The sequence below is a fragment of the Pipistrellus hanaki genome (genome assembly GCF_964339955.1).
Source record: "Pipistrellus hanaki genome assembly, chromosome: 18".
NCBI classification, from domain to species: domain Eukaryota; kingdom Metazoa; phylum Chordata; class Mammalia; order Chiroptera; family Vespertilionidae; genus Pipistrellus; species Pipistrellus hanaki.
Window position 1 is genome coordinate 34,831,161 of NC_140520.1, and position 21,894 is coordinate 34,853,054.

The window sequence follows — 21,894 nt, forward strand, 5'->3', positions numbered from 1 at the left end:
GGAAGGGAGAGAGATAGAGAGCCAGAAACGTCGATGAGAGAGAAACATCGACCAGCTGCCTCCTGCACACCCCCCATGGGGGATGTGCCCGCAACCAATGTACATGCCCTTGACCCGAATCGAATCCGGGACCTTTCAGTCCGCAGACCGATGCTCTACCACTGAGCCAAACCGGTTTCGGCTCTCATCGATGTTTCTAACTCTCTATCTCTCTCCCTTCCTCTCTGTACAAAATCAATAAAATATATTTTAAAATAAATAAATAAATTAAAAAACAAAAACAAAACAGGGAGCTCCAGCTTTCTTTACGATGGTCAAAACTCCCACTTGACTAAATTAATAAAAAAAAAAAAAAAAAAAAAAAAAAAAAAAAAAAAAAAGAATGAGAGAGAACCATTGATCGGCTGCCTCCTGCATGCCCCACACTGGAGGTCGAGCCAGAAATACCTTTGACTGGAATCAAACCCGGGACCTTTCAATTTGTGGACTGTCACTCTATCCACTGAGCCAATCTGGCTAGGGCTAAGGTTAACTCATTTTAGAGCTAATAACCTGCCTACTTAAATTAAGTAGGTCTTGGCCATGAAGCTTGCTCTGGTGGATTGCTGGCTGTCTGTTAGTTTGCTTTCCTTCTGTTTTGCTGACGGAGAGCATCTTTTCCCTTGAAATAATCAGAGGTGTGAGCGGAGGCTTTCCCACAATATGCGTTACAGACTGACAGTCCTGAGATTTGTCTCAGAGACATACCCAGGCTTGACAGTGCAGTCAGCTTGCCCAAACCCTGATCCCTGGGCAGCCTGCTGCCATGGCCTTCCAGGCTCCTTACCTCTCTGGTCACATCTTGGCCAGCTAACGGGGGAACTGGAAGCAGAGCACGGAGGGACCATTCAAGTGTGAAAACATTAAAGTCCACTTCCATCTTGGTGTGGCCTGGGAGATCCAGTTGTCACCATAAGGATGCACTGGGAGGTCAAGTTTTATCCAGGCCTTTCTCCCGTACAACCTTCTCTTTAGGTTGTTTTCTCTAAAGGCCTTCTCTTTACCTGTTTTCCTCTTACTTTCCTGGGTGGAGAGAGGGGTGCTGGTTCTTCAGGGGACCACTGATACTATGGGAATGTAAAGACCACGCCTGAGGGGTTATTCTCTCTGACCAAAAACTCCTGCACCAAAGCAACAAATTGAAAAAAAAAAAAAAAAATTCTAAACTTTTCAAATAATGGTCATGCTGCATAAAGGAAACCATGAGAGATCTTAGGTTAGAGTTTTTTCTTTGTCAGTTGGTTAGTTGGTAGGTTTTTAAGCTGTTGCCCCTTATAGTCCACTTTAAAACTGGGAGAGACTTTCCAGGAATAAGAAAGATTCCTGAAGGTAGCAGTAGATAAGAGCCCACGAGTTTTCCATAGTCTAGAACAGAGACCAGCAAACTTTTTCTGTAGAGGACCAGGTAATAAATATGTTAGGCTTTGCATTTCTGTGAAATATCAATCTTCGATTGGATTTACCATCTTATCTTCGGGATCATTACAAAAATGGACCACGGGCACAGTTTGGCCTCTAGTTGGCCAGTTCCTGTTCTATAAGTTCATTCTCAGTTTTACAGTAACAAAATGTCATGGAAAAATGTATAGAGTCACAGTAAAGCATCGAGGGAATATCAGGATTAAGCACAAATAATTAGGAAAGAATTTCTGGAAAAACAATTGAGCAAAAGAAAGGAAAGGGAATCTGGCTGGGTAACTCATTGGTTAGAGTGTCATCCTGATGTGCTAGGATTGGGTGTTTGATTCCCGGACAAGGCACATACAAAAGTCAACCAATGAATGCATAAATCAGTAGAATAACAAATTGATGTCTCTCTCTCTCTCTCTCTCTTTCTCTCTCTCTCTCTCTCTCTCTCTCTCTCTCTCTCTCTCTCTCTCTCTCTCTCTCCTTCTCTCTGTATAATCAATTTTTAAAAAGGAAAAGAAGAACAAATATTATGAGAAAATGATTTAAAATTACTTGGGATGTGAGAAAAAGGCAGGGATATGGGATAAGGACTGATCAGAGTATTATGAACAAGTAGAGAATCTGGAAAAATGGAGTAAATGAGGTAGGTTTACTAATAAGCATGGTTAGTGGCACATACACAGGAGTCTTGCTGTGTAACAAAAGGGGTTTGCATGCAAATTTGAGAAGGAATTTGCTTACAGCCACATATGTAACCATATGTGTCAGAAAATCGGCCCTTGCTTACTTCCCAATCCAATGCTGTAATTTAGTGCTTGTTCAATTAGCTTTCGTGATTTGGAAAAATGGCAGGGGTCGGGGTGGCAGTCAGTCACTGCTCTGGGGTGTAGGTTGGGAGGGTGAGTGGGAGGAGCAGCAATGATTGTGGAACACTTCCTGTGAATTGAGAAGTAAATGAAATGCTATCAGCTGTGTAACTTTAATCAAAACGTAACATTTCTCCTCCCAGATAATTGACCGTCAGAAAATACTCAAGAAGGAGAGAAAGTGAAATCAGAATGCGAACTGTGAGATAATACATGTCAAAGAGAGAGGGAGGAAATTCATCCCAAATATGAGTCCAGGTTGGAAAACAGCTACTTTTTGCTGGAAGATAATTTGAAAGACAGAAACTTCTAAATACCTCAGAAATATCAGACATCGTAGCAAAGTGCCCATTTCCCCAGCATTGTGAAGGAGCACTGCATGAGGAGTGCTTTCGTCTTTAGTCTGCTTTTTGCTCGCCTTGTGACTTCTGCAAACTCTTAGCTTCTCTGCGTCTCAGTTTCCTCATCAGTAAAATGGAGTGTTTCCTCCATTTCATACTGCTGTTTTGTTCATGGCTATAAAGGGGCTCTGTAGAGTATTAAAACTATGACAATGACAGATTGTATGAGTAGTAGTATTTTATTATTGTTTATTAGTGTGTTGTCAGTACGTTGACTTCACTCATGCATAGCAGGCTGTCCACTATGACTGAGAGATTTCCATGGGACTACTGCCTGTCCAATCCCCTCGCGGTTGGACTGTGGTTACGTGCTTAAGTCATTTTCATGGGCTCCAAAGTTTCTATAGTTTCTATAGTCATCAGATTATGAAAATAAGGAACATTAAAATGCAAATGTATCAGAGACGGGACTTGATTTAACTGCAGGCATCTGAGCTCTTGATTAGCTGATCACTAGCAATGTCTGGAGAGAATGAGGCCCAGTTGCCATTCAGCAGAAGGGGCCAAAGAGCTTGGGGTCACCATGGGTACATGAAGTCCCCTCCGAGCTCAGAGAGGAGCCAGGCATTGCAGGAGAGAGGAAAGGCCTCTGTAGACGACTCCACAGCACAGACCTGGTCTACTGCTGCTTAGCTTCAGGGTGTGTGGGAAATGGCAGCTTGTGACCTTTTTCCTGGTGCCCCATTCTTTTCCTAAATAATTGTTGTCAGAGCAGGATCCTGACAAGACCTCCTGGAGCTATTATGGGAAAGGCAGCTGACTTTCAATAAAAAATTCATGCTCATCTTCCAGGGCCGCCTTTTCAGCCTGCCCTGAGCTGAGTCTAGAGGGGCCTGGGTGCCAGTGGCACATGTGTGGATGTAATGTGTGCCCTTGCAAGCTGAAGCCTTAAAGAGACAATGGATCTCTCTCTCTCTCTCTCTCTCTCTCCTCCCCTCCCCTCCCCTCTTCTCCCATTTCCTCCCCTCTTCTCCCCTCCCCTCTTCTCCCCTCCCCTCTTCTCTCTCTCTCCCTCTCTCTCTCTCTCTCTCTCTCTCTCTCTCTCTCTCTCTCTCTCTCTCTCTCTCTCTCTCTCTCTCCTGCTTCCTGGATATTGATATCAGTGGCCGTGCTGGAAAGCAAATCTTGAAGATGGAACAGAAGTGAAGGGAGCCTGGGCATCTGAGTCACTGCTTGGAGAAGAGCTCCCCAAACAGGCACACGTAATTGAATTAGAATGTGAGCAAAAACTCCACCGGGGTTTGGGGGTTTTCTTGTACAGCTGCTCGTCTCACCTTGACTGTGAGCGATTGATTTTTACCAAACCTCTTCAGACTGTTCTGTTTTCCACAGATTGTAATTGGCTAGCCTTTCCCTGTTCCTTTTCTCCCCAGATGCTTCCTGCCCTCCTTGCAATCATGTCCTCGGATAAATAATGGCATCAACACAGAGCAAAGAGAACAGAAGACTAATGCTTATTTCATGCATAAATGCATGCATGCATTCATTTTTTTTCCTGCTTGACTTCACTTCGCAGTAGTCGCCCAGGGGCTGGATGGGAGCCAAGGACAGATGTCTAAACTCTTGTGCTCGATTTTTAAAAAAGTATAAACAGTGAGGGCCATATGTTTCAATTACATGATTTTAAATTGAGAACCAAGGGGAGGGGTGCTTTCTCACCACTTTGCACCCATGGAACTTGTTTCTTTTTCATGTTTACTTTCCACTTGTCAGGGTGCCCTTGAACTGTAAGATTTGTCTGTGGAGCACCCTGAGGTCATTACCTGAATAACAAAATTGGCCTAGGGGCGCGGCTGGTGTGGCTCAGTTGCTCGAGCATCATCTCATGCACCAAGAGGTCATGGGTTCATCCCCCGTCAGGGCACATGCACAGGTTGCAGTCTTGATCCCCATTTGGAGGCATGCAGGAGGCTGCTGATCAGATCAATGGTTCTCTCTCATCGATGTTTCTATCCTTCTCTCCCTCTCCCTTCCTCTTCCCCTTAAATAAAAAAACAACAACACATATTTTTTAAAATTGGCATAGGAAGATGGGAGAGTTGTTTCTACTGAAAACCAAGCTCTGTGCCTGGAGCAGGGATTAAATCCTTGGGTGGGAGAGAAACCGAGAGCCCACATATGGAAGGTAGTCAAGCCACACCTACACAAGTAAACAAAACCTAGAACCAAAAACAGCTGAAAGGAAGAGCACAGCAAACTGGTCGCTGAGATCTCACACTTTCCCACTTACACAGACTGTGCCACAGGTTCACCCACAAAATGATGGGAGTTTTCAAACAGCTGCCAGCCTGCTATTGGCGTAGTAGAGGTGGGGGAGATATGGCTTCTAAACAAGGAAGTTACTACATGGTCACGTGGGAGGAAGTGACGTAACTGGAATTGAAAACATGGTTTGAGGGCTTCCTCAGAATAGCTTCTGTCACCAGTTTCATAGGCCGCGGAGGACCGCACTTGTTTGTTTGTTTATTTATTTAATAAATCTTTATTGTTCAGATTATTACAATTGTTTCTCCTTTTTCCCCCTCCCCCCATAACTCCCCTCCACCTGGTCCCCACTCCACCCTTTGCCCTTACCTCCTTTACCCCCCCTCCCGTCCCCACTCCACCCTCTACCCTTACCTCCTTCACCACCCCCCTGTCTTTATTCATAGGTATATGATTTTTGTCCTCCGTTAACAAACATCACACAGCTGAATGCATGGCACTTGGGAGAAGAGCTTATGATGTGCTGGATCCTGGATGAGACTCTCCAGGTGGAATCTGTCATTTACTAGCTCTGTCATTTACAAAAAGCCCTTTTTGCCTCAATTTCCAAATCAGTACAATTCAGACAATCATAGGACCTACCTCACAGAGTTACCAGCGGGACTGAATGAGCTAATAGAAGTAAGTCACTACAAAAGCATCCACTATTTTTTATTTGTTTCGGTTCCATGCGTTCCCTCTTGTTCGCGCTTATTTTGAACTAGAACACAGTGGGTCACGCTCAGACATGTTAAGGTCATGACTTGGGTGCCTTCCACCGTCCGCAGAGCATGCTCCCTGCCCTAGATGCCCAGAACTAGCCTTTCCCTCTGGCGCTCACAGACCCACAGCCTTTCCTCTTGAGCGGCGGGTAACGCTTTATCTTCATCTTCTCTCCATTGATTCTTCCCCTCCTCCCCACAATCATATCCGCACCCCATTGGCAATGTCATGCGTGCTAATTTCATCTTCTAAGTCTGGTTCAGGAGTTATAACGATGAAGGATTTCCTTTTGAATCGGAGTGGACAGTTCAGTGTAGGAGCAGGAGGCAGAACGACAGCTGTGATAGTAACACAGCCTCTCAGAAAGAGGGGCACAGGTGACAGGCTGGGACCCTTGGGCAGGACAGATTGGACATATTTTGTCTTCCCAACTAAAAGCTGTAGCAGATTAACGTGATTGCATACCTAGTAGATAATGACGTCTAGCTGCACAGTAAAAAGAATTATTTCAAGTGTCGTTTGCACACAGGGCTCTAATGGTGCTTCTTTTGGTGGCATGTTTCCTAAAGACAAGAAGAACTCAAGGGAATCTCAGATTTCACTGAGGCGTCTTATTGTTGATATAATTTTGAAATTATTGCATGTGTGGTGTAAAATAAAACAAATAAGCAAAACCAAAATTTTAATTTTATTTAATTTAACATTTAAGAATACTTGGGCCGAAACCGGTTTGGCTCAATGGATAGAGCATCGGCTTGGGGACTGAATGGTCCCGGGTTCGATTCCGGTCAAGGGCATGTACCTTGGTTGCGGGCATATCCCCAGTAGGGGGTGTGCAAGAGGCAGCTGATCGATGACTCTCTCTCATCCATGTTTCTAACTCTATCTCTCTCCCTTCCTCTCTGTACAAAATCAATAGAATATATTAAAAAAAAAAAAAAGAATACTTGGTATGCAATATTACATTCCTTTCAGGAGTACAATATAGTGATTTGACATTTATATGCCTTACAATGTAATCACCACACTAAGTCTAGTATCCATCTGTCACCATGCAGTTATTCACAATATTATTGACTATTTCCATTCACCTTTTTCTTTTTTCTTTTAATCTCTCCCCGGCTTCCTCTCCTTGGCAACCATCAGTTTGATCTCTGTTTCTATGAGTCTCTTTTGTTTTGTTTATTCATTTGTTTTGTGTTTTCAGATTCCACATATAAGTGGAACCATATGGTATTTACCTTCCTCTGTCTGACTTATCTCACTTAGCATAATGCCCTCTGGGTCCATTCATGCTGTCATGAATGGCAAGATTCCATTCATTTTTATGGCTGAGTAAAGGTCCATTGTGTATACCACATCTTCTTTACCACTCTTCTGTTGATGGACACCTAGGTTGCTCTCCTATGTCTTGGCTATTGTAAATAATGCTGCAATGAACATAGAGGACATATATCTTTTCAAATTAGTGTTTTTGTTTTCTTTGAATAAATACACAAAAGGGGAATTGCTGGGTTGTGTGACAGCTCTACTTTTAGTTTCTTGAGGCATCTTCATTTTGTTTTCCATAGTGGCTGTGCCAATTTTCATTCCTACCAATAGTGCACGAGGGTTATTTGTTGACTTTTGATAATAGTCATTGGTGTGAGGTGGTATCTCATTGTGGTTTTATTTGAATTTCTGTTTATAATTTTAGGGTCCAAGGTTTTCAATATATGAAAAAAGAGAAAATAAATAGAAACAAGGAAGTTAATGTGGTGGGAGGACACCTATCATATCAAATCTAATTGCAAATAGCAATATGAACACAGGCTTATATGATATAATCTACACACAATCTATGTAAAATATAGCATGTGTTACATACAATGTAATTTATGTAACCTATATGTATTTATCTGCATATAATCTGTGTCTGTATTATCTTAAATAATAATAGACAAGCATGTAAATTGACCATACCTCCGCTATGCCCATAGCCAATCAGGGTGAGTATGCAAATTAACCCAACAAAGATGGTGCTTAATTTGCATACATAGGTGCCCAGCACCTGGGTCCCGGGAACATCCTGGCACCCAGGTCACTCTGAGGTAAGCCCTGAGTGGACCCTGAGCAGCCTGGGAAGGGCCTGAGCCAGGGGGCTCCTGGGCAGAGCCAGTGATTGGAGGGAACTGGGGGAGGAGCCAGCCATCAGAGGGAGCTGGGGGTCCCTGCCCAGGCCTAAAGCCTTGGCCAGAGGCTTTCGGCCTGGGCAGGGGTGGAACCGGTGATTGGAGTGCTGTATACTTTTTTAGGAGATAGTTTTCTTCTTTCCTCGGATGCAGGAACAGAGTAAAATGCCTCCCTGTACTGACTCTGTGACTTGCTTTGGCTGATGCAGTGTGAGGGGAAGTGACAGCATGTTGGCCCGAAGCAGAAACTCTTAAGAGACATCTCATGATTTTATTCTCTTTTGTACTCATGCATCCAACAAAAGAGCAGCAGGCCCCTGGCAGCCATTACTTCTTTTTCTCTTCCAATTTTATTTTTCTATCTATCTATCTATCTATCTATCTATCATTTATTTTTACTTTAAATATATTTTCATTTTTCAATCACAGTAGACATAGAATATTAAATTAACTTTAGGTGTCCAACCCAGTTATTAGACATTATATAACTTCCTAAGAGATCACTTTGATACATCTAGTACCCATCTGCACATACACAGTTATTACAACATTATTGACTATATTCCCTGCGCTATACTTCACACTCCTGTGACTACTTTGTAATTACCAATTTGTACTTCTTAATATCTTCAGGCTTCTGGTTTGAGAGACACAAAATACTGATCTAGACCCTAAGACAAAGCCCAGAGGAGTTACAGCTGAGACCCAGGCAAGTCACAGAACTGTGAGCAAAAAATGTTAGTTGATAGAAGCCACTAAGCTTTGGATTGTCTGTTACTGAAGAGAAAGCTGTATAATACACTCACTGTGTGCTTAGAAGGGAGGGAAAACTTGACTGCTGGTGAACAGCCTAAATGACTACCACGTTGCCTCTTAAAGGGAAAAGTGTTGTGAATATTTCAGAAGACCACCAGCTAATACATGCAGAAGGAATGAAACCACTAGAATCACCTTTTGCCAATGGGACATCATGGACTCAGGTAATTGTTATCAATGAATTTTAGAGACATGGGTAAACATTTGTTAGGAAGTAGAATAGTTGGATGAGGCCTAAGTATCACCCTGTGATTACTTGCTTTTTTCTTTTTTTGTTGTTTGTTATTTCTCACCTGAGGATATTTTTTCATTGATTTTTAGAGAGAGTAGAAGGGAGGAAGAAAAACAGAGAGAGAAACATCAATGTGAGAGAGACACATCTATTGGTTGCCTCCCACATGTGCTCCAATTGAACCAGGGATCCTTCTGTCCGAGGGCCAACTCTATTCACTGAGCCAAACCGGCCAGGGCTACTTGCTCTATTCAAAAGGTTAAATGCACCTTTACAGTAGAGAGAGCCATTATCATTATTGTCTACCTCACTGACAGTGGGCAAGTTGACATTGTATGCCTCCTGGTGTAATGCAGTGTGAACCTACAGCTTCTTTTAAATGCTCTTGCCCAAAATGTTTCATTGTATTTAACCAAGACTATGCAGAGTTCCAAGGGAACAAACATGTTACATAGTGCTTGCTACAAGAAAAAACACATCAGGAATAAGGTATATTGATAAGGTGATCCTGTTACTGCAGACAGTTAGTTGGAGCACCGGAAGTCTCACCCACTGGCAAAGATGGTATGAAAAGGGGGTTCTTACACTAAGTGCACCAAAAGCTAGAAATGAATGGACAGACTCGTCATATGGAATTTGTCTTTCTCTGACTTGCTTATTTAACTTAGTATAATAATCTCCAGGTCCATCCCTGCTGTTTCAAAGGGAGTTTCTTCTTTTACACAGCTGTGTAGTATCACAGCTTTTTTATCCACTCACCTATTGATGGGCTCTGGGCTGTTTCCAGATCTTGGCTATTGTAAATAACACTGCTATGAACATAGGGGTGCATATATCCTTTCTGATTAGTGTTTCAGGATTCATAGGATAGATTCCCAGAAATGGGATCATTGGATCAAAAGACAGTTCAATTAAAAAAAAAAATTTTAATGAATCTTCATATTGTTTTTTATGGTGACTGCACCAGTCTGCATTCCCACCAGCAGTGCACTAGGTTTCCCTCGTCTCCACATCCTCCCCAGCACTGGTTCCTTGATTTCCTGATGGTAGCCATTCTGGCAGGTTTGAAGTGACAGCTCATTGTACTTTTAATTTTCATCTCAATTAGTGATGTGGAGCATTTTTTTCATATGTCTCTTGGCCATCTGTACATCCTTTTTGGAGAAGTGTGTATGCAGGTCCTTCGCCCATTTTTAAATTGGATTGTTTGTCTTCATTTGTTAAGTTGTATGAGTTCTTTATATATTTTGGAAATTAACACCATATCAGATGTACCGTTGACAAGTATGTTCTCCCACACAGTGTGTTCCCTTTTCATTTTGTGATGCTTTCCTCTGCTGTGCAGAAGCTTTTTTCTTTGGTGCGATCCCATTGTTTTGTTTTGCTTTTTCCTTTGCCCCAGGAGATATATTGGCAAAATTATTTCTAAGAGAGATGTCTGAGATTTTACTGCCTATGTTTTCTTCTAGGATTTTTATGGTTTTGTGACTCACATTTAAGTCTTTTAACCATTTTGAGTTTATTCTTGTGTATGCTGTAAATTGGTAGTCTGGTTTCAATTTTTCCAACAACATTTATTGAATGTCTTTTCTCCATTTCTGCTCTTGCCTCATTTGTCAAATATTAATTGGCCATAAAGGTGTGGGGTCCTTTGGGGCTCTCTGTTCTGTTCCATTGATCTATATGCATGTTATTGTGCCAGTACCAGGCTGTTGATTATAATGGCCTATAGTATAGTTCAATATCTGGTATTAGGATAATTCCAACTTTGTTTTTCTTTCTCAATACTTCTGAGACTATTCAGGATCCTTTTCAATTCCATATAAATTTTTGGAATATTTATTCTAGGTCTGTGAAATATGCTATTTGTATTTTAATTGGAATTCTGTTGAATCTATAGATTGCTTTGGGTGGCATAGACATTTTAATGATGTTGATTCTTCCATTCCAGAAACATAGTATATACTTCCACTTAATTCTATCTTCCTCAGTTTCTTTCATCAATGTCCTATAGTTTTCCAAGTACAGGCCTTTTATGTCCTCAGTTAAATTTATTCCTAGATACCTTATTTTTGTTGTTGTTGTTATAGTAAGTGGGATTGTTTTCTTAGTTTATCTTTCTGATAGCTCATTACTGGTGTATAAAAATGCCAGCAATTTCTGGATATTGCTATTGTATCCTGTTACTATGCTGAACTCATTTATTAGATCTAGTAGTTTTTTTGGGGAAACTAGGATTTTCTGTATACATTATCATATCATCTGAGAATAATTACTGTTTTGCTTCCTCCTTTCCAATTTGAATGCTTTTTATTTTTTTCTTCTTTTCTAATCACTGTCGCTAGAACTTCACCACAAGAGTGGTGAAAGCCAACATCCCTATCTTGTTTCTGATCTTAAGAGAAATGCTTTCAGTTTTGCCCATTGAGTATGATGTTGGCTATATAAGTTTTTCATATATGGCCTTTTTCTGTTGAGGTATGATCCCCATATTCTCACTTTACTGAGAGGTTTTTGTTTTTTTTATCATAAATGGATGTTGAATTCTATTTAATGAATGTATTGATATGATCATGTGATTTTTATCTTTCATTTTATTTATGTGATGTCTCATATTTATTGGTTGGTGAATACTGCATCTCTGAAATAAACCCCACTTGATCATTGTGTATGATCTTTTTAATGTATTGCTGGATCTTTTTTGCTCATATTTTGTTGAGAATTTTTGTATCTAAATTCATTAGAGATACTGGTCCATAATTTTTTTCTTTGTAGTGTCTTTATCTGATTTTCAAATGAAGATACTGACCTTATTTGTTCTTTTTAAAAGCTTGGAATTCTTTTCTCTTCTTGCATTTTTTGGAATATATTAAGGATATGTACTAGTTCTTTGTCTGTGTGGTAAAATTTCCCTGTGAAAGCATCTGGTCTAAGACTTTTGTTTGCTGGGAGGTTCTTTTAAAATTATTATTACTGCTTCAATTTCATTAGTTGTTCTTGGTCTATCCAGATTTTCTGATTTTTCCATGATTCAGTTTCAGAAGATTGTATGTTTCTAAGAGTTTGTTCATTTCATTCAATTTGTCCAATTTGTTGGCATGTGGTTATTCTTAATATTTTCTTACAATCCTTTGTATTTGTGTGATGTCAATTACCTCTTTTATTTCTGAATTTATCTATTTGGGTCTTCTCTCTTTGTTTGTTGATAAGTCTGGAGAAAGGTTCATTAATCTTGCTTATCTTTTCAAAGAACCAGCTCTTGGTTTTATTGATCTTTTGTATTGGATTTTTAGTCTCTGTCATTTATTTTCACTCTGATCTTTATGATTCCCTTCCTCATACTTACTCTGGACTTTTTTGTTTTACTTTTCTAGTTATTTTAGGTATAGGTTTAGGTTATTTACTTGAGATTTTTCTTACTACTTAATGTAGACCTGTAATGCTATCAACTTTCCTCTCAGGACTGATTTTGCTGTCTCATATATTTTGGGTTGTTGGGTGTTCACTTTCATTTGTATACAGGTATTCTTTTTTTATTTCTTCTCTCATCTCATTAGTAACCTATTCATTGTTTAATATCACTCTAGTGTTTGATTAGTTTTGAGTATTTTTTATTGTAGTTGGTTTTTAGTTTCATACCATTGTGATGCGAGAAGATGCTTGATATGATTTAATTCTTCTTGAATTTTTAAGACTTATTTTATGTCCAAACGTGTAGTCTGTCTTTGAGAATATTTGTGTGCACTAGAGAAATTTTGCTGCTTTTGAAGAAAATGTTCTGTAAATATCAATGAAATCAATCTGATCTAATATGTCATTTCAGGTCCATCTTTCCTTGTAAAATTTTCCCTAGAAGATCTATCCAGTAATGACAGTAGGGTGTTAAAGCCTCTTAGTATGACTGGATTATTGGAAACATCTCCCTTAAAGTGTGTGTGTGTGTGTGTGTGTGTGTGTGTGTGTGTGTGTATTCATACTTTGGTAGCATATGTTTACCACATATCAGAAATATCAGAATCAGAATCACCCTGGAGAGCTTGCTAAAACACAGCTTATGTGTGCCACCCCAGAATTTTGGATTTATTAGGTCTGGGTTGGGGATCAATACTTTTTATTTCTATGTGATGCTGATTCTGCTGATGCAGGGCCACACTTTGAAAATCACTACTTGCCTGAACAAGAAAGCAGAAAGCTAAGAACTTTAATGGGATGAGCCTTAAAATCCTGTAATAATTACTTCCCCTCTTTCCCAGAGCTTTGCACTCAGTTAAACAGTAAGAGCTAGTCCAATTTTCAGGTGCAGTTTGCAGGTAGCACGTTTTCCTTGTTATGTTTATTTTCTTATCATGTCCATCATTAATAAATGAACTTTACCGCTATTTCCTTCTACCTAAGAAGACAAATAGTGTTCTCTCAAGCGTTGACTCAAGGACTAGTTTGCTCTGCAATGAGAATCCATGGGGAAAGGCTGTGAGAAGTTTTATAGAACAAGCTCTGGGGAACCAGTTGCTAATCAGAAAATTAGGAGAAAACAATAGTTTTGGGTTTCCGTGATGGGGAAAAAGGGCTAATGTTGACTATGTTCCTGAAAAGGAAAAGCTGTGGGTAGTCTCATTCTAAACCTCAGCTGAGTAAAGGGACAGAAATCACATCCTTGCCAGCAGTTGTTGTTGGTTGATTTGTTGATAGCTGCCACTCTGACCTGTGTGAGATGATTCCTCATTTGTATCTCTCTAGTGAGTTATGACCTTGAGCATTTTCTCCTTTGTCTTTTGGCCACCTTTGCCCATTTCCTGTAGGATTCTTTGTCTTCCTAGCGTTGAGTTGTGTAAGTTCTTTAGATATTTTAAAGATTAACCCCTTACCTTAACCCTCTCCCCACCGGTGTCTTTCTGTGGGACTCTTTCCTCCTCCACTCTTGGGAATCTATACTTGTTCTTCAATAAATCTCCACCATTGCTGGACAAAAAAAAAATAAATAAAATAAAACATAAAAATTAAAAAATAAAGATTAACTCCTTACCTGATGGATCATTGACGAATATGTTATAATACCTCATACTGTGGTTTCCTTTTTTGTTTTGCTGTGGAGAAGTCTTTTAGTCAGATATTGTACCATTTGTTTATTTTTTCCTGTGTTTCTCTTGGAGACATATTGACAAAAATATTGCTGAGAGATGTCTGTGATTTTACTGCCTATGTTTTAGTCTAGTATTTTTATGGTTTCACGACTTACATTTAGGGCTTTTAACCATTTGGAATTTACTCTTGAGTATGGTCATCCACATGTTCCCTCTTTTCTTTACCCAGCTTCCCCTAGGAATTATGGCCTTAAATTCTGATCTCTGTCTCATCACATTCAATTTGAAGTAATAAAATCACACACAAGCTAGCATTCAGTACTATACAATTATCTCCATTTCCATTATATTATTTCCTACTTTTATTTCCTTTTCCTTCATTTTATTTTTTCCATCACAATTTATCCCCTCTGTGCCTCTCCCACCTCCACCATCCCTGCTCCCCCCACTGCAGTCACCACACTGTGGTTCATGAACTCCTTTTTTTCTTTTATTGCTCTATACCTACCTCCCACCCCCCAAACACACACACACACTGATATTCCCTCCTACCAGAGTTGTGTATAATCTTTTTAATTTATTGCTGGATCTGATTTGCTAATATTTTGTTGAAGATTTTAGTAGCTAGTTCATCAGGGGTATTGGTTGTGAGGAGATGATTTCTTCATGGTTTTCTATCTGTATTATTTATCTTACTTTATCCTTTATTAAATATTTTTTTTTGCCACCTTCCTATGTTCAAGCTTTCCATAGGACCACACAAGACAAGTTCTATAAAGTAAACATTGGCATGAAGTTTTTTATTTAAAAATAATTAATCTTTCCTGCTTGCAGGCTGAGTCTTTATTCTCTTATTTCCATTTGAAGAAGAAATTAAAAGGGAGGGAAAGTCAGTAGGAAATTACTCAAGAAGAGGGATTGCAAGAGTGATTTGAGTTTGAGTGTTTGAGACTGAGTCACTTCTTGCTAATGTAGTTAAGTAGAGTGAGTTTATGCTAGTGAAAAAAATTTGCAACAACTTAAAAGAGAGTTTTACCCCAAAGAGGGGTCAAAAATTACTATTTCAATAGTTTTCTAGAGCTAAACCAGGCAGTACACACAACCAATATTCCAGGTAGTCAGCAACATAGCTTTTGTGTGTCTCATACATGTACTACTCCATTACCAGAGCCAATTCAATTACTTCTGAACCTCCACTAAACCTGATAATGTTAAAATAACCCTATACCTGTTCCATCCATCTTCCCTATCTCTGTGCCCACCTGATGTCCCAATTAGATTACTCACCCAGGGTATCCCTGGTTGCGTTAACTCTTTCCATCATTTCATAACTTTCCTCTCATCTACTTTGGTAAATAAGACATAGGGAAGGAGCAAGAGTAAACTGAAGCCCTGTCTGGTGTGGCTCAGTTGGTTGAGTGTCATCCCATGCACCAAAAGGTCATGGGTTCAATTCCCGGTCAGGGCATATGCCCAGGTTGCAGGTTTTATCCCTGGTCGGGGTGTGTACATGAGGCAGCCAATTGACATTTTTCTCTCACATCAATATTTCTCTTTCTCTCTTTCTCCCTTTCCCTCCCCCTCTCTCTAAAATCAATAAAAACATATTTTAAAAGAATAGTAAGTTGCAAAGTTTCTTATTATGCAGAAAACCTTAGGGATCAAAGGACCATTTGGCATAACCAACTGTGCTACTTGTCACGATTAAATGTAAAATTAGACTCTCCAGAATAAATGAAAAGCCTGGGGTTAGTTTTAATAACACACAAATGGTTTGATAGATTATTATCATTACAAATTCATTAATAAATGATTAATATAAATTTGGAGATTTAAATAGCAAAATCCCCATTCGGATACCCCTGTCCTTGGTTGAAAGAACAGTTAGCACAAGGACACCACCTTCAGCCAGGCTTCTCAATGATAGAGGTCAACTTAATGTCAGGGCCCGTGGTCAGTTTTATTTTTTAATCCTAACCCCACCTGCTGGCCATCATCCCTACCATCACCCCTGACGCAGCCTTGTCACTAGTATTATCACATGAACAGCATTGACTAGATGTAGGGACCAAGGAAGAGGAAAGGGTTTGAGATGGCTACGGTTTGGGGCCTTGCTTATTGGGAGAACAGTGATTCCTTTAACAGTAAAAGAGGAGTCGGGATGAGAAGGTGCTTAGAGGCCTAAGGTAATTACTGACTGGGGATATGTTGAATTGGAATTTTTCGTTATACATCTGGGTAGAAATGGTTAGCATGAAATGTTGAGTGCACACCTTGTAATCTATGGGGGGCAAGGTGGTGGGGAGCCTTAGGCCTTTGGGTTTGGGATTATGTTTTACATGTAGTGCATACGAATTGCCTATTTAATAAACCTGCATTGAAGGTTTACTCTATTCCAGTCCCTGTGGTGACTTTTTAAAAAAAAAAAAAAAACAAAAAAAACAAGATATATTTAGTTTCTGTCCCTGTTGAGTTTGTATTTCAGTGAATTAGTCAGATAAGACATGAGGCCTCATAAACAATCTGATGAGAATGCTAATACTGATGATATGAATAATAATGAACAATGTTTACTGAGAACTTTCTATCTTTTGGTTACTGTGCTTAGCGATTTAAATGCATAATCTTTTCATATTTACACCACCTGCTTTGATTAGGTACCGACAGCCTTCCCCAAGTTAAGAGATTTGCCCAAGGTCACACAGGTTTGCAGAGCGGGGATTTTTAAAAAAATTTTTTTATTAAATTATTAACGCTCTGTAGTAGAGTGCCAGAGCCCTGTGTGCGTCTCCACACAATAGTGCTGTAAGAGAAGTCCTGGGCACAGTGGGAATGAGTGGTAGAAGCCCTGAGCCCAGACTTAGGCTGGGAGAATTTGAAAACAGTTTTAAACACAGAGAAACAGAAAAAGAGACATGGAGGTGAGTAGGAGTGAACCAAATGTAGGAAGAAGATGGAATGGAGGGCGAGGCATGTCCAGGGTAGCCTGTATCTTAGTGCGTTGGGGCAGAGGGACATGGGGGAAGACCTGACTGTGGTGCACTTATTGTAGAGCATGTTTGCAATCTTCTTATAGATCCTAAGGATGACCCAGTGGGAAGGTACGTTAGTCTGAATCCAGTAGAGTCCTTTATGCTTTAATTTTTATTATTATCAAACTGGAGGCCCGATGCATGAAATTCGTGCAAGGGGCTCAGCTCTCACAGCCCCAGCTGCCTTGGCCGCCCTCACAGCCCTGTCTGGCCCTCGCGGCCCCTCACAGCCTCAGCTTCATTCAGAAGGTCGTCTGGACAGTCGTTCTGCTGTTCGGTCTAATTAGCATGTTAGCTCTTTATTATATAGGATGAATACATTACTGTGGATTAAAATTTAAGGTGTGTTACAAAGATAGTGAGAGAGAGCACCCTGACTGCCTTCCCAATCCCACTTACCAGCTAAAACCACTTTTAGTCTCTTTCACTAAGATGCTTCTGTCCAGTTTTCAGTTTTAGCCACTCCCTCCTTTGTCTATTGATTTTCTGCACTGGAAGATGAACGTTAAGTTTTATTACACTTCTTTTTTGGTGCATTGTGAGAGCCCTGCATCTCCCAAATATACATGATTCCCTACTCCCATTTTCCCAGGATAGTCCATTTCATAGTATTTGAATAAATCAATAGATTTGGTGTTTTATATTACCATAATTATTTAAATAAAACTCACAGTTAAGCCAAGTAGTCTATTCTATTTACATTTTATTCCTTATAAGTTTTTAATTTTTTGTTATAAACTCAATGACATGTCTCAATGTTAGGTCCTTATCACAAATTCTTTCTCAGCTGCCAAAATTGTAAAATTACCCTCAAAATAAATTCAGATAATTAATCAGTAACCACTCCTCCTTTCTTCCTTGAGTTTTTTGTCCCCCCTAATCAATCTGGACAAACTGCCTCCTGGCCCTGCACATGTCAAGGTTCAGGGACTTCCCTTCACTGGGATTCCCTGAGTAACTTTGCTTATTCCTTACCTTTAGGGGCAATTAATTGTCACCTGAGTATAGGATACCAGGCTGAAAATGGTTTTCCTTCAAATGTTAAATTGCTCTATTGTCTTCCAGCTCCTGGTACTGCTGTCAAGATGCCAATGCCACCTGGCTGGCGACCTATGAACCAGGAGGTAGCAGTTCGATTCCCGGTCAGAGTACACACAGTTGTGGGCTTGATTCTCAGTGTGGGGCATGCTCTCATCATTGATGTTTCTCTCTCTCCCTTCCTCTCTGAAATCTATAATAAAAATATATTTTTTTAAATGCTAAAAAAAAAAAAAAAAAAAAAAAGATGGCCAATGTCATTCTTATTCCTAGTCCTTGGGATGCAATCTAATTTTTCCCTGGAAGCACTTAAGGTCTCATCTCCCCTTGGTATTTTGGCATTTTAAAATAATGTGCTTTTGTGTTTGTTTTCCTCTCATTCATCAAACTAGATATTATTTCTCTGATAACTTCCTTTCCTCAATTTTCTTAGTTCACTCTTGCTTGAGCACCTAGTAGCTGGTAATTATTCATTCTGTCACAAATCTATAAATTTCTTAATTTTCCATCTCCTTGTCTTCTAGGTATACTCTTAAAGAAAACTCTTTAACTTTATCCCCTACCACTCTATTATCTTCAATTTTCTCCTATCACATTTATAAAACATATCTCTAAAAATTCTTCAGATATTGTTTATTTTTCACACTTATTAGTAACATTTTGTCTCATTGATACAATGCCTTCTCTTATCTCTCTGATGACTCTCTCTGTATATATATATATATATATATATATATATATATATATGGAGAGATGGGCAAAAGTAGGTTTATAGTTTTAATACAAATAAATAATACAATAATATATATATATATATATATATATATATATATATATATGGCTAATATGTTAAGTGTCTGACTGATAGCTATGATGTGCACTGACCACCAGGGAGCAGACACTCAATGCACAGGCATGGAAACATGTAACAGATTTATGAATCTCAGAGAGAAAGGAGGGGGGGGAAGGACGAAATTAACCAAAGATCTTATATGCATACTTTGTGCACTGGTAGGGTCCCTTGTCCTAACCTGAGCCCTCTCCCAACTTGGGACCCTTCTGGGGTTTTGGCCTGATCCCCACAGCCAGGCTGAGGGTCCCCACTGGTGCACAAATCTGTGCACCAGGCCTCTAGTAACTAATAATATAAAAACAATCTGTTTTGTGTACTCACAACTCTAAATCTACTTTTGCCTACCCTTGTGTGTGTGTGTGTGTGTGTGTGTGTCTGTGTATGTGTGTGTGTGTGTGTGTGTGTGTGTGTTCTTTCTTAGCAAATACCCTCTGCTTTGTCTTAATTCTTTGAAGTTTCTTTTTCATTATTTATTTTTCTATCTTTTATAAAGTTTTTCTGAATGTGATTTGTGTCTGTTTACACATATTTAAGAGTAAAAAAAAAAACCACACACACACACATACACAAAGTGATTGGAATTCTCTGTGTTTGAACCAAGTGTTTACTTAGAGGATGGTTTCCTTGTAGCATTAACAGGAAAGGGCCTAGGTATTGGAGGACCCAAAGGTATTGGAGCACCCAAAATGTCAATAACTATTGTGGTTTTTCTCCTCTTGGGCCAGTTAGTATTATGGGGTGCTCCAGTCCCCTGCTTCTTACACAAATCTGGCTGTCAGGACTCTAAGAACCAAGGAGGAAAGTGCTTGGAAATTCCACTTTTGTCTGTGTAGAATTTTACTTAAAACTCTCTTTTTCTGCATGTTGCCTTCACAATACTCTCTGTGCCCGGTGTTCTACAGTCTGGAATGTCTCTCTCAGGATGAGCACTCATCTGGCTGCCCCAAGGAGCGGAGTGTGCCTCTCCACACAGACTTCAATACGTGCTCTTGTTCCTGGCTTCATCCCTCAACATCCCCCCCACCCCCCATCCACAGAAACTGAAGGCGTGACCTACTGGACCTCCCTGGGGTTGTGTGGGGTAAACATAATTGGTTCTTATTGGAGACTCCCATTTACTAAGTTATTTATCCCACATCCATCCACTATCCACTTCCATACTTTTTTTTTTTCAGTTCTTTCTTATTTTGCTGTGTGTTTTTTTAATTAAATTTATTGGGGTAACATTGTTTAAAAATTATGTTTCAAGGGTAGAATTCTGTAATGCATCACCTGTGTTTTGCATTTTGTGTTCACCACCCAAAGTCAGATCTTCTTCCATCACCATCTATTTGACCCCGTTTATACTTTATTTACCCCCCGAGCTCCTTCCCTGTGGTATGTCTATGAATTTTTGTTTGTTTTGCTTGATTGTTCATTTGTGCAAAAAATGTGGTGGTAAAAAAAAAATGTGGTGGTAATTCGTATATGTTGTTGTCTTATCTTTGCTACTCTTTAGTTTTGTGGGTTTCATTCATCCAATTAATCAACAAATATTTTTTAGTACCTCTCACAGGCCTGGCACTGTTCCACGTGCAGTGGATTTAGTAAGCAGGTAGACAGAAATCCCTGCCCTCAAAAGGCTTGCATTTTATGAGTGGAGGTCAGAGAATAAACCACACAAGTGAAATGTATAGTGTGTCAAATCATGGTTGGTGCTCTGTGTTTGGAAAACTAATGTGTGTGTGTGTGTATGTTGTTGTGTTTTTGTTTGTTTGTTTAATCCCTTCACTTTTTCGCCCATCCCCTAATCCTTTTTCCTCTGAAAGCTATCAACTGTTTTCTGTCTCTATGACTCTGTCTCTATTTTGTCTGTTAGTTTACTTCATTCACTAGATGCCACCTATAAGTGAAATCATGATACTAGTCTTTATCTGCCTTTCTTCACTAAGGGGACTTGACTTAGGGTGATGAACACACAATACAATATACAGATGATGTATTATAGAATTGAACACTTGAAACCTATATAATTTTATTAACCAATATCACTTCAGTGAATTCAATAATTTTTTAAGAAGCTAGTAAATTCCCCCCAAAGAAAAATAATATAAGGTAGTGATAGGGGCAGAACTAGAATATTGGGAACCAGTTATAATTGTAAGAAATATTAGTCATGCTCTGTTTACCATGATTGTTTTGTTCTGATTAAAGAAAGCACATTCTAACCTGGCTGGGAGCTGCATGTGGGACCTGGGAGCTCCCCAGGAAGCTGCCTGTTAGCATGGAAAGATGAGCAGCCGTGTTGCAGAAACGAGAGCCACCAGCTCTTTGCATCTAGCCAGCCCTTTGAAGCCCCCCAGCCTTTGCATAGCCACAGGCCTTTGCAAATCCACAGCCCACGTGACCTGTAAGCTGCCCATTTGGCATACCCTTTGCCTACTTCCCCGTGTAATCTTCGTCCTTCTATCCAATATAAGCAGCAGATTTGGTGGGGTGCAGCACATTTGTGTGGGTGACCTGCTGCTCTCCCATGCGGCCGGCAGTATTGAAATAAACTCTCATGTGATTCAACCCTGTCTCTGCTGAATTGGCTCAAGTATTGGCAGGCCGCCCGGACCCATTGATTGCGGGTTACAGAAGGGGTAGAGAACATGCTGATAAGAGGGTCTCACTAATAAAGTGCTGGCTGAGCCACCATCTGGAGTGTGGGGGGCAAGAGGTTTGCAGAGCTTGGATAATTACCTGAGATGGGTAAGTGCTCTTCCTCTCGTAGATACTGTGAGCATGCTGAAGTTATAACACTCATCATCATGCAGTGTTGTAATTATTAAATTCCATGTTTATTTTCATGACTTGGCAGAGCCACTCGATATCTAGGATCTTGTCATTAATTTTTGTATTTCTTCGAGTCTAATATATCACATTAAGTATTCAGTAAATGTTTTCTTTCCTAGCTGTATTGAGGTATAATTGGCGAGTAAAATTATAATATATTTAAAGCGCACG